Source organism: Pleurodeles waltl, chromosome 5 (assembly GCF_031143425.1).
Source record: "Pleurodeles waltl isolate 20211129_DDA chromosome 5, aPleWal1.hap1.20221129, whole genome shotgun sequence".
NCBI lineage: Eukaryota > Metazoa > Chordata > Amphibia > Caudata > Salamandridae > Pleurodeles > Pleurodeles waltl.
In genome coordinates this window covers 1,083,669,634-1,083,682,865 of record NC_090444.1, presented here as the reverse complement: position 1 = coordinate 1,083,682,865, position 13,232 = coordinate 1,083,669,634, and positions in this window count along the sequence as shown.

Genomic DNA, 13,232 nt, shown 5'->3' with positions numbered 1-13,232 from the left:
ACCCCAGTTTAGACCCAGCCATATGCGAATCAGTCTTGACCCTGTTTCTCATGGGAACAGTCCAGCCCGAACTGCCAGGCCAGGTTCTCCCTGGACGGGAAACAGGCATCCTGACACCGGTTTCAGGGTTTCATCCTTCATCAGCCAGGCTACCTTGATCCCAGTGGCATAGTGAGCCCGGGACCAACGTCAGAGCATACTCGGCGCACTTATGGGGGCCAAAGCAAAGCAAAACACAAATGATGGATGGAATGCAGAACCATTCAAACATTCACCCCAGTCACAGATCTGGGTTTAACCCCTCATTCTTTTGCTCCCCATGCCACCCCAGTTTAGACCCAGCCATATGCAAATCAGTCTTGACCTGTTCCTCATGGGAACAGTCCAGCCCGAACTGCCAGGCCAGGTCCTCCCTGGACCGGAAACAAGCATCCTGGGACCGGTTTCAGGATTTCACCCTTCATCAGCCAGGCTAGCTTGAATCCAGTGGCATAGTGAGCCCGGGACCCACGTCTGGGCATACCCGGCGCACTTATGGCGGCAAAAGCAAAGCGAAACACAAATGATGGACGGAATGTGGAACCAATCTAACATTCATCCCCAGTCACAGATCTGGGTTTAATCCATCGTTCTTCTGCTCACCATGCCACCCCAGTTTAGACCCAGCCATATGCAAATCAGGCTTGACCCTGTTCCTCATGGGAACAGTCCAGCCCAAACTGCCAGGCCAGGTTCTCCCTGGACCGGAAACAAGCATCCTGGGACCGGTTTCAGGGTTTCACCCTTCACCAGCCAGGCTAGCTTGAATCCAGTGGCATAGTGAGCCCGGGACCCACGTCTGGGCATACCCGGCGCACTTATGGCGGCAAAAGCAAAGCGAAACACAAATGATGGACGGAATGTGGAACCAATCTAACATTCATCCCCAGTCACAGATCTGGGTTTAATCCATCGTTCTTCTGCTCACCATGCCACCCCAGTTTAGACCCAGCCATATGCAAATCAGGCTTGACCCTGTTCCTCATGGGAACAGTCCAGCCCAAACTGCCAGGCCAGGTTCTCCCTGGACCAGAAACAAGCATCCTGGGACCGGTTTCAGGGTTTCACCCTTCACCAGCCAGGCTAGCTTTAATCAGGGGTCATAGTGAGCCCGGGACCCACGTCTGGGCATACCCGGCGCACTCATGGCGGCAAAAGCAAAGCAAAACACAAATGATGGATGGAATGCGGAACCAATCAAACATTCACCCCCAGTCACAGATCTGGGTTTAATCCATCATTCTTTTGCTCACCATGCCACCCCAGTTTAGACCCAACCATATGCGAATCAGTCTTGACCCTGTTCCTCATGGGAACAGTCCAGCCCGAACTGCCAGGCCAGGTTCTCCCTGGACCGGAAACAAGCATCCTGGGACCAGTTTCAGGATTTTACCCTTCATCAGTCAGGCTAGCTTGAATCCAGTGGTATAGTGAGCCCGGGACCCACGTCTGGGCATACCCGGCGCACTTATGGTGGTAAAAGCAAAGCAAAACACAAATGATGGACGGAATGCGGAACCAATCAAACATTCACCCCAAGTCACATATCTGGGTTTAATCCATCGTTCTTTTGCTCACCATACCACCCCAGTTTAAATCCAGCCATATGCGAATCAGTCTTGACCCTGTTCCTCATGGGAACAGTCCAGCCGGAACTGCCAGGCCAGGTCCTCACTGGACCGGAAACAAGCATCCTGGGACCGGTTTCAGGGTTTCACCCTTCATCAGCCAGGCTAGCTTGAATCCAGTGGCATAGTGAGCCCGGGACCCACGTCTGGGCATAACCAGCACACTTATGGCGGCAAAAGCAAAGCAAAACACAAATGATGGACGGAATGCGGAATCAATCAAACATTCACCCCCAGTCACAGATCTGGGTTTAATCCATCGTTCTTTTGCTCACCATGCCACCCCACTTCAGACCCAACCATATGTGAATCAGTCTTGACCCTGTTCCTCATGGGAACAGTCCAGCCTGAACTGCCAGGCCAGGTCCTCCCTGGACCAGAAACAAGCATCCTGGGACCGGTTTCAGGGTTTCACCCTTCATAAGCCAGGCTAGCTTGAATCCAGTGGCATAGTGAGCCCGAGACCCACGTCTGGGCATACCTCTAAGAGGAGGCAGGGTTAAGTCTTATAAATGATAAGACTTGTTTCTCTTAAAATCTTTACAAAATATTATAATTCTACAAATTATAGTGTTTTTGAAAAATAAAACATTTTCACTGGACTTACCTGTTGTATTTTGGCATGCTGCAAATACTTTTGTCTCAAGTGGCAGAAAAGGTTAACAGCGCCATTTTGTCTGAAACCAGGTCGGAATGGGGGATTATAAAGGAAAGATGAACTGCCGCTGGATTGCTTTAATATTACAGGTGTGTAGTTATCCTTTCAATACACCTAGAATAGATTCCTAGAATAGAGATAATGAAGTCCTTCAACTATTTCTAAGGTGGCATCAGGAGGGTTTCTTTAAAGAGTACACTGCCATTGGGGGCTTGCTGAAAATGCACCCTGATTCAGTGAAAGATGCGAAAAAAGCACGCAACTAGAACATATTCCATATTGCACGAAAATGTCTCCTTGACAGGCCATGGAAAAGTAACAAATAAAAGAAGTCTTGCAGTGTTGGGCGAAGGAATTTTATTCCCCTCAAGATTCAAATTACAATAATAAAATGTGCTGTCAGATAGTCAGAAAACATTATTTCGGCCCAAAAAGGCCATAAAAGTCAAAATACATGTAGTATATTGTGCTGTCATGAGTGGAACAGATCTCCTTACAACCCTTTGGAAACAAAACTGTGCTTACCAGCAGGTGTTTCCATCATTTTTAGACTTGCAGAGAAAGGTTTCAGTGCCTTGGAGAGTGCGTTCACTTGCAGTTCTTGCAAACACCATGGGTCCCGTTACAAAAATACCATAAAAGTACTGGCAAAGATATAGATCTAATCCTAAATTTATTTAAAGAGTTTAACTTTTTACCTGATCACTGATATTCAGAATAGTACTTCTGAAAAGCTGCACTCACTGAATAGATGTTGCTTTGAGACAGGCAACATGGTCAGGTGAGAACAATCATGGTTCCCATTTACAGTTAATCACAAAGGGGCATATTTAACAGAGAGTTGCCTCGCTCTTGCGCCATGTAACGGCACGCAGGAGCGACACCCCTCCTAAGTTAGATTTATCAAGCCATGCAAGGCCACCATGTGTAGATTTGCTGTCTTGAAAATCTAGAGTAACACAATGCAGCAGAAATCGCTGCGTCACGCTACTCTGCCCTGGGAAAGCATTCCATGGGTGGAGCGTGGGTGTTCCCATGCATCCACCCATGCATTTTGGCTCATTCCTAGATTTACCATGACTGGTAGACCTTGGAACGTGCCAAAATCATATTCCCCAGGTGAGCCGTAACAAGAAGTATCTTTATTTCTCCTCATTACTTCCTCTTTTTATTTATGCTGCATATTGAGCACACATAAAAACAGGAACATGCTTCTCAGGAATGTTTTTGTACAAGAAGGTATCCTTTCCTGCATAAAACAACCCTGTCTACAATGAAGGCACCCTTGCACCAGGGTGCAAGTGTGTCTGCATTGGCACTAGACAGCACATTGTGCGCCATTGCATGGAAAAGACAGGAATGCGCTGTACAGTGTTAAGTATAGCACATTCTTGCCTTTTCCCTGTCACGCAGCGCAGCAAGATGAAATGCTGCGCTGCGTGATTATTTGATAAATATGCCCCGATGTGTACAATGATCAGGTTGAAGGGCTGACAGAAAGAGTGCTAATGGTGTGTATTTTTGCACTGTAAAACGTGTTTTGCAACATTGATTCTACGTACAGGTTTTGCAGATCCACATGATGTGTTTCATTCTTGGTTGCACACTTTGAGAAGGATCAATTGTGTGAATTTCATGATATTACCCTATTCCTGTTAGTGGCTCAAGACAACTGTGGAGTAAGTACCCAGACGCCAGGAAGATCAGAAATTATGCTCACTCCGGTGTGTCTGGTTCTTGTGGTGTGTCTCAGCATTGATTGGCTTTTTATGAACCAAGACGCATTAAAAATGTGGTTACGTGTACGCAGTCAAGTGATTCAATGCCTTTCAATGAAAGGATGCTGGTATACCAAGATGCAGGTCAGACAGGAAGGTGGGTATATTCGTCATTTCTGAACTCTGTGGCTGATGTAAGAAGGTTTGGTCGCCACTGCTTTGTTACCAGGCCTCTTTTCTGCACTCTGGCCGATGTACAAATCAGTGGCAATAAAATGTTGACATTTGCAGCGAGTCCAAAAAAGCCTTCTGTCATTAAACTGCAAGCCTAAGGATTATTTTTGTAACTAGTTACCCACGCTGGTAAGGATTCCTATGAGGGACAGCGACGCAGGTTTAAATTCCTGAGGGGGACAGCAGACTACCATTGCTGTATTAGTATTCAAATGATGACGGAATGCTTACTGTTTTAATGCTGGAATTAAAAAATGAAATAGACATTCAGCAAATGGCATTGGAAGAGGCATTCAGCGGTCCCTTGGAGCACTGTCTCCTGCTCCCTCGCTGCCCGAACTATGATTCACAGGGTGGAATCAGTCTGTCATGGAAAGCTAATCACTACCACCTGCTGTGACAGGTCTGTCACCTGTCAAGGGTTTGTCACCGCAATTCTGCTGATAAAGCATTGATACGTTGCAGGGTGAATAGGAAGTAGGAAGGAGACAGCTCTATCTCTCCCCTTTCATCTTTTGATTCACACGGGGCCTCAAAGTGTACTGAAAACATTTCCAACAATAAACATTGCAGCTTGCTTTTCATTGGTTGCAATAAAGTGTGATTTTGCAAATTGCAGGCTTTGCGACTACGAAAGAGTTTGAAACATCAGTTCATGTAATCCTTGACTGAGGGAGCAATTCGTGCAATTCTAGCAACAGGCTATATTAATAAATAAGAGTGCCTGCAACAATAACTTCAAGGACAGCCTTTTCCACTATGCTTCATTTCAACTTTTAATTTAAAAAAAACCCAGAAGGTTTGCTCTGAGAAAAATGTTATAACTTTGTATGAACCGAAATTGCACACGTTTGGTATACCCTACCTTATCTGCCAGAATTGTACTCATGCACTAGGGTCTCCTATTTTTATTGAAAGTATTACCTCTTCCATTGCTTAACTGTCCATATTCTTAGCTCCCAGTATCCATCATATTGATCTTTTGGGCATTTAACACATATCTTTGGTGGCCATATTTACAAAGTGGAACAATGCAGGCATAGCGTCACTTTGTAACCCCTTGTGCCACATTATTCTTGTGCCAGGCATAATGAATGCAAGGGGGGCATTCAGCTACAGGGAGGCCCAAAATAAGGATGCAGTGACATTTGCAGCATTTCACTATGCCATTTTGTCTGTCATTTTTAATGCCTGCTCAGAGCAGGCATTAAAATGATGCACCCATTTTAATCAGTACGCCTCCCTGTGCATGCTACACTAGCTTAAAAAAATTGACATTATTGACCTACTGACCACCATGGTGTGCCATATTGTAACTATCTGCGCAACCATGGTGTCGTAATGTGGGGCAGGGGCAACCAAAGAAAAGTGGTGCAAAGAGACCGATGCACCACTTTCTTGTAAATATACCCTTAAGGATTTTATGATATACATGCAAGAAGTACTTATCTTGTACTAGGTTTTGAAATCTGTGTACAATTGTTGGTAACTGACCAAACTAAAATCAACATGATTAATTCAATACAATCCCATTCCAGCCCACTGCCCAAACTCTGAATTAGATCGAACTATCTTCAAATTGTGTAGCATTGGCCTACACCATTTTTTTTTCTGATCTGTTCTCAAAAAGAGTAATCAATAATAATACACATCACCCCTGTCAACAGCAATCTAAAAGACAAATTAAAAGGGTCCATCCTTATTTCTTTAATAAGAAGGATGCAAAGCAATTAACATTATGTTAAGCTTTTATATTTGCTACACATATTACATCTTCCACAAAAAACTATGAAGAACTGGAATGAAATCTGTCACTCTACATCTGAAGAGGATACCCCTCATATGTTGATAAACTACAGAAATCAAAAATATTTTAAGTTATCTTCTTGCATATTTATTAAACTTCAGTATGCCAAGGTGTTTTACTTTCAGAGCTTCAGGTGGAAATATGTGCACTCATCCAGGGCTGAGCAAAAATAAGTCTTGGCTAAAATTATTTTAACCAATGAATGTCCATAGTCATAATGGGTACATAGCCCAGACCATAAAGGTGTAAAGGTGTCTGGCAAGGGTGGTTCATGGCAGTATACTCAGATTTCAAAGCAGTTCTTTACCAAGAGCACACCAGCAACAAACCAGATTCACCGCACCTATCATCATCATTTTTTCTTTTTAACAATGAAATGGACTCCATTTTAAGATTTTCAGCGATCAGTAAATGGGCAAAGTAGTCTCACCATAATAGTGACCTATGTTTGATATATTTTAACTGTTAGAAATGGGGTCTTTGGATGTCAGTCAGGTTACCCCTAGTCCAAGCAAGGACCTCTCTAGTCAGGGTAAAGGAGAATCACCCTCAGTTAACCCCCGCTCACCCCCTTGGTTGCTTGGCACAAGCAGGCAGGTTTAACTTCAGAAGCAAGGTGTAAAGCATTTGTACCAATACAAACAGTAACCCAGTGAACCACCACAAAAGGACACAACACAGGTTTAGAGAAATAGGTGATATTTATCTAAACAAACCAAGACCAAAACGATAAAAATCAGACATACACAAGTCAAGTTATGAATTTAAAAAGAGTATTAAATCCTTTAGAAAACAGTGAGAACGCTGTTATTGCACAAAAGTACCTGGGAAGCGTTAAAATAAAGCCGCACAGGTGAGTGGGCATCGGAAAAGGCCAGCGATGCGTTCATTTCTCACTCACAAGCAAGACCGTGCATCGTTCCTCCTCCGGTCGGCATGCAATGCATCGATCTGGATTGGCACCTCAGGTCCTGGCATGCTTTGTGTTGATTTTCCACGCCCAGCAATGTTGCTTTGAAATCCGGTCGCACGGTGTCAAGAAACCGCGCTGCATGGGGCTTGCGTTGTCAACAGCAGCCGCTGAGGGTGTTGTGCATCATTTCTCCAGTCGCGTTGTGTCGATCTTCCAGTCGCGATGCAGGTGGACTGTCGATTTTAGATGCGCGTCTGGCAGAGTTCCATTTATCAGCCGCGGGGCAGGTCGTGCATCGAAAGATTCCCCACACGGCGGTGTTTGCGTCTTTTTATACCCCTTTCTCCCTTTGAAGTAGGCCTATTTCAAAGAGAAGTCTCTGTTGTTTTCAAGATCCTGCCTTGCCCAGGCCAGGCCCCAGACACACACCAGTGGGTTGGAGACTGCAGGTGTAAGTGACCATTCCTCCCCTCCCCTCAGCCTAGATGGCCCATCAGGATATGGAGGCTACACCCCAGCTCCCTTTGCGTCACTGTCTAGAGGAGAGATGCAAACAGCCCAACTGTCAAACTGACCCAGACAGGGAATCCACAAACAAGCAGAGTCACAGAATGGTTTAAGCAAGAAAATGGCCACTTTCTAAAAGTGGCATTTTCAAACACACAATCTAAAAACCAACTTTACTAAAAAATGTATTTTTAAATTGTGAGTTCAAAGACCCCAAACTCCACATGTCTATCTGCTCCCAAAGACAATCTGCGCTTTAATAATATTTAAAGGGGGCTCCCATGTTAACCTATGAGAGAAATATGCCTTGCAACATTGAAATCCGAATTTAGCAGTATTTCACTGTCAGGACATGTAAAACACTTAAGTACATGTCCCACCTTGAACATACACTGCACCTTGTCCATGGGGCTACATCGGGCCTACCTTAGGGGTGCCTTACATGTATAAAAAGGGAAGGTTTAGACATGGCAAGTGGGTACACTTGGCAAGTCGCCTTGGCAGCTTAAAACTGCACACACAGACACTGCAGTGGCAGGTCTGAGCCATGTTTACAGGGCTACTAATGTGGGTGACACAACTAGTGCTGCAGGCCCACTAGAAGCATTTTATTTACAGGCCCTGGGCACTTCTAGTGCACTTTACTAGGGACTTACTAGTAATCAAATATGCCAATCATGGATAAGCCAACATACAATACAGTTTGCACAGAGAGCGTATGCACTTTAGCACTGTTTAGCAGGGTTAAAGTGACCAGAGTCCTAAAGCCAACAAAAACAGGTCAGAAAATAATAGGAGGAAGGAGGCAAAAAGATTGGGGATTACCCTGCAAAAAAGGGGCCAAGTCCAACATTAACCCATTCATTCCTGCACACAGCTGCACTCATGTATTGCTCCCTCCCTGTGGTATGTATTCACTCAGGAGTCTGATCGTAGGCAGTCCAGCTAAAGACGTTCCATGAATGGGCCTGATAAGAACCTGAAAACCATGAGGACCAACAGCCCAGCCATATTGGACATCAGTGATATTGAATTGAAAATAGACTACAGATCTACAAAGTACAGATAAAAGGAAGGGGCATTTTTGACCTGTGCTAATAAGGTAGTGTTTGCTCTAAAGTTGTTTTACCACGGTATTGTATAAACAGGATTCTGGAGGTGGATATGTGATTGGTCCATGTGTGCACATGTGGTGTGTGACATTTTGTTGTGCTGGTAATGCATTATGTAGTGCTTTGTGCTGCAGACTTTCCATGTTGCATTTTTGCAATGTAAATGTGTATTATTCTGGAGATTTTGTGTTGAGTACTATTTTGACTGTTTTTGTGAGGTGCCATGTTATGTTGAATAGTTCTGTTATGTTGTTTTGAGGTTGTTATTCTGATATGTTTAATTGTTTACTTTAGATATGCCACCAACTTATGCTATACTTCCAACCAAAAGTAGCAAACTCCTTGACTTTCCTGTGACTAGCGACCATTTACCACTTTCGGAGTTGGTAAAATAGTGCTGATCCAGCTCTGCAACATCTTAAGACAGCACGTCAGTCCAAAACTTGACTACTGCCCGCACCCACTTTAATTGATTTATGCTAAAGAATCACACTCCATAATGCAATGTACATTGAGCCTATCAACATGAATAAATGTGCAACCTCCAGATTATTGACAACCTTGATTCTAACACTCACCCACTGAGCCATCACAATAGTGAACTATGTTTTCATATCCTACTGTGGCAAACCACTTCAGCATTTGTGTTATGATTTTACTAACAGAGCCACAACGTTCAATGCTTTTTAACAGCATGTGCTATAGGAGATGCCCTATAAAGCAACAATACAGGTTTGCAGTTTCCACATTCACATGTCTGCAGCTAAATAGGGTGCATAATGTAATACGCCTAGGTGAAATTTTAAGATTCACTGACAAATGCTCAACTGCACCTATAGAGTGTATAATCTCTATCTATATTCCATCTCCTTCTTTATTATTCCTCCCAGTCACAGCTCATTCATACTGGCTGCGCACCCAACAGTGCCCTCCTCACATCCACACCAAATTCCACTATATTTACCAACCTTCAGGTAAAAATCATGCCTTCACTGAGAAGATCATTCAACGCATCCTGGGAAAACAATCATCTTTATCCAAACACATCTTTCTCTGAGACTTCAACTTACTTGGGATGACTAAAATATCTATATTCCTCACACATTCGGAAACACCAAGAAGCCACTTGGGTAGTGTACATCGACCTTTACAAAAATAAAAATAAAATCAGTCAAGAAGTATCCTGATTGATTGATTAATACTGATCAATACTAACATAAACTGATAACGGATGGGTGTACCCCAAATAAACTGAAACTCCAGAAATCCAAACCCATTGCTTGTTGGTTCTTGTAAAAAACCTGTGTGAACAAGAAAAGCTGTTCTCGTAGCAGCTTATCAGAGAGGGTACTTAAACCCATCTGTGCAAAACAATGAAAATAATTTTGCAAAACCATTACAAAATGCAGATTGTATAGCAGTTTCAGTGACTTTATCATGGCATCCATCATAAAGGAAATCAGTAATTTCTTTGTACCTTGTTCCATTGAGAGGATGTAAAGCAGTGGTCAGCTTGACTGCCTCTGGAGGGGAAACACCCGGAACAACGACTCCGAAACCACGAAGTCATGAAAAACGAAAGCGAAACAACGCTTTCGTTTTCCACGACTTCCTGGTTTTGGTACCTTAACCACGCATGTCTAAACCACGTACATGCGTGGTTAAGGTACAGAAGAAGGGAGTCGGAGTCGACGCAGTGAAGGAGGAGGTAAGTTGGGCTGGAACTGGGGCTGTTTTTTGGGGGGGATCAGGTGATTAGGGTTTAGGGGGAGGGGGTTCAGGGTTTAGGTTTAAGGGGTGGGTTGGGGGGTTGGGGTGTTTAGGTTTTAGGGGTGGGGTGGGGACCTGGGGTATTTTTAGTTTTTGGGGTGGGGTTGGGGTGTTTAGGTTTTAGGGGTGGGGTGGGGTGGGGACTTGGGGTATTTTTAGGGTGATTAGGGTTTGGGGGAGGGGAGTCAGGGTTTAGGTTTAAGGGGTGGGGTGGGGGTTGGGGTGGTTTAGGTTTTAGGGGAGGGGGTTGGGGTTCTAGTAATTTTGGGGGTGGGGGTTGGGGTAGTTGTGGGGATGGGGGTTCGCGGTAATTTTGGGGGGTGGAGGGCTGGGGGGAAGCATGCTGGAACCGTGCATGCTGATCACTAATGCCTTTACAAGGAATGCATTTACAACGGTAAAATTGTTGTAAACGCATTCGTGGTAAAGGCATTAGTGATTAGAACAAGGTCATTGTTCCGACCTCGTTGTTGAGCCACGGGTGCTTGAAGCACCCTTGGTTCCGACATATAACCCCTCTGGAGTCACAGATCTGGGTTCGAGCCGTGGTGTCAGCGCTATGTCCTGTGATTCTGGGAAAATCACTTTATTTCTCCTTGCCCATGGTCATCACTTTGAGACTCTCACGGGTGATAAGCTGCGCTATATAAATATACATTTCATTATCTACAGTGTCAATGTGATAGATGCATATCTATCTCAAAGAGCAGTTCCAGAATGTCTTAAAAAATTGCCAGGCATGCCCCCTTTTTTAAAAAACTAGGAGCTGATGCCAAAGACATGAAAAACTACAGAATAGCTTCAAAGATACCCTCATGGTAAAAGCCATGGTAAGCTTAATCAAGAATGAGCTGAATTAAATTGTTACTTATAGCAATCTTCTGGATGCACTCTCTTTTCTAGGCTAAGATGTTTGTCTCATCCTCCAGGATTTCTCCAAAGTGTTTGCAGCCACCCATCTAGGCTTCTAATTCTATTGGATAATATTCAGAGGATTTGTATTTAGATGATGGTATTAAAAGATTTATAATTAGTGGCAAATAATAAAGATCCCCAACTCTGGCTGCAACTCTACTCCTGCCCAACAGAATTTCCCACAATAAAATCTTTATGCCACAGAGTAATTTTATTTAAAGACAAGCCTTCAACAATGTTCCATCTTTCCATTTGAGATTAGGTCCTTTATTTATGTCTTCCAGTACTTGCCCATTATTGTCTATATGCTTGTCATGTTCAGAAAATTATAAATAGGTCCTGCATTGATGGCATTGATTAATAGCATTTGCTGCCTCAAAAATATTTTTTAAATAAAGCACTTTTATTCAAAACAACCATAACATGTATTGAGTCTTTCTATAGCACTCTTCAGGCCAAAAAATGCAGCCACAGGACAAACCACAAGATGTCCATGGATATCAGCTGAAAAGCATCTAGCTTAAAGCTTTTTAAAAATATTTTCTGGCATCATGTTTTTAATGACCTATGTGACTTACTGCAATGTTTTCTTTGAGTGTTTCTAGGGGGGCTGATCCAGTCCCTGCAGCCCCCACAACAGTTAAACAAATACTTGTGTTTCCCCTGCCCCTTCTAGAGGCATCAAAATGGCAAAATAATGCAGTTAGAGGGTCATTGCAAGGCATTATGGGGTGTACTGTGACAAAAGGAGTGAATATGAAATGAGTGGATACTCCGCTCATTTCATGTTCACTACTTCTTCGTTTTTGTTATATTTTTCTTTTTCCTTGGATGCCCTGTCGCACCCAAGACATACAGCAACAGTGAAAAAACTATAGAGGGTCGTGGGGAAGGCCTAAGGCCCTGCAAACTTGCAAGCTTCACAGCCATAACTCATCCTGGGTGCCAGCAATCCTGTGTTGTTTTTATACAGTGGGTGTCTCAATCCCACATGGGGTACTGAAAAACTCTAAAAAGTTGCGAGCTGCAAGGGGTGGCCCATTGCCCCTGTTGTCCTGCTGGCTCCTCAGCCAGCACCTGTAGTGGGTGTGGGTGGGAGCTGGCAATACCAATTTTTTTAGTGGGTGCCCTGGTCCCGCCTGGGGCACCCACATCACCAAAAGCCCTTTGGGGCTCTAGGAATGCACCCATTGCCCCCACAGCATCGCCAGGTCCCCTGCCAGCACCCTTTCTGCATTAGTGGTTGGCTCCAGCCTAGCAAAAGCAGCTTTTGTGGATTTCTGTGCAAATACTAATGTTAAGTTCTCATGTAGTGCTATTTACAAGTTTCATTATAAACTGGTTGTTTATAAAATTCAGCTATTTATTTCCATAAATTCAGTGAAAAATCCGATACATTGTACATTGCTTTAGATTGTACAAACTATGGGTGACTCACAGATGGTTCAATTTAAAATGTGAATGTAGGCATTATTAAATTAGTGTAAACCATTTTTCTCATTTTAGGAATATGTGTAGGGCACTTTTTCATACTATGGAGTGTTGTCAATATGGCCTGGATGTGCATGACTTCTTATTGGATAGTGTACAGATGTAAAGTCATTCACTTAAAATTGTATATTAGGGTGCGTGGCTTGCCTGAGAAAGATGGTGGAGGCACTTTGAGTGTGCTCCTGGCCATTCCTACTATCCTTTGCTATCTACGCCACCATGTGCTGCTCTGACATGGAAAGACCTTCACTGTAGCTCCGGGGATGAGCTGGCCAGGGCTGACTTGCTTGGGCTTTTTCAGCGAGCTGATAGGGGGCCCAACAGCCTGAGTAACTGACATGGCCTGAAGACGAGGCCAGACACCTGCACCTGCTTCCGAGACATTGAATACAGAGGAGTGCTGGGGCTGAGAAAGTGCTACCATTCTGCCCCTCCTGATG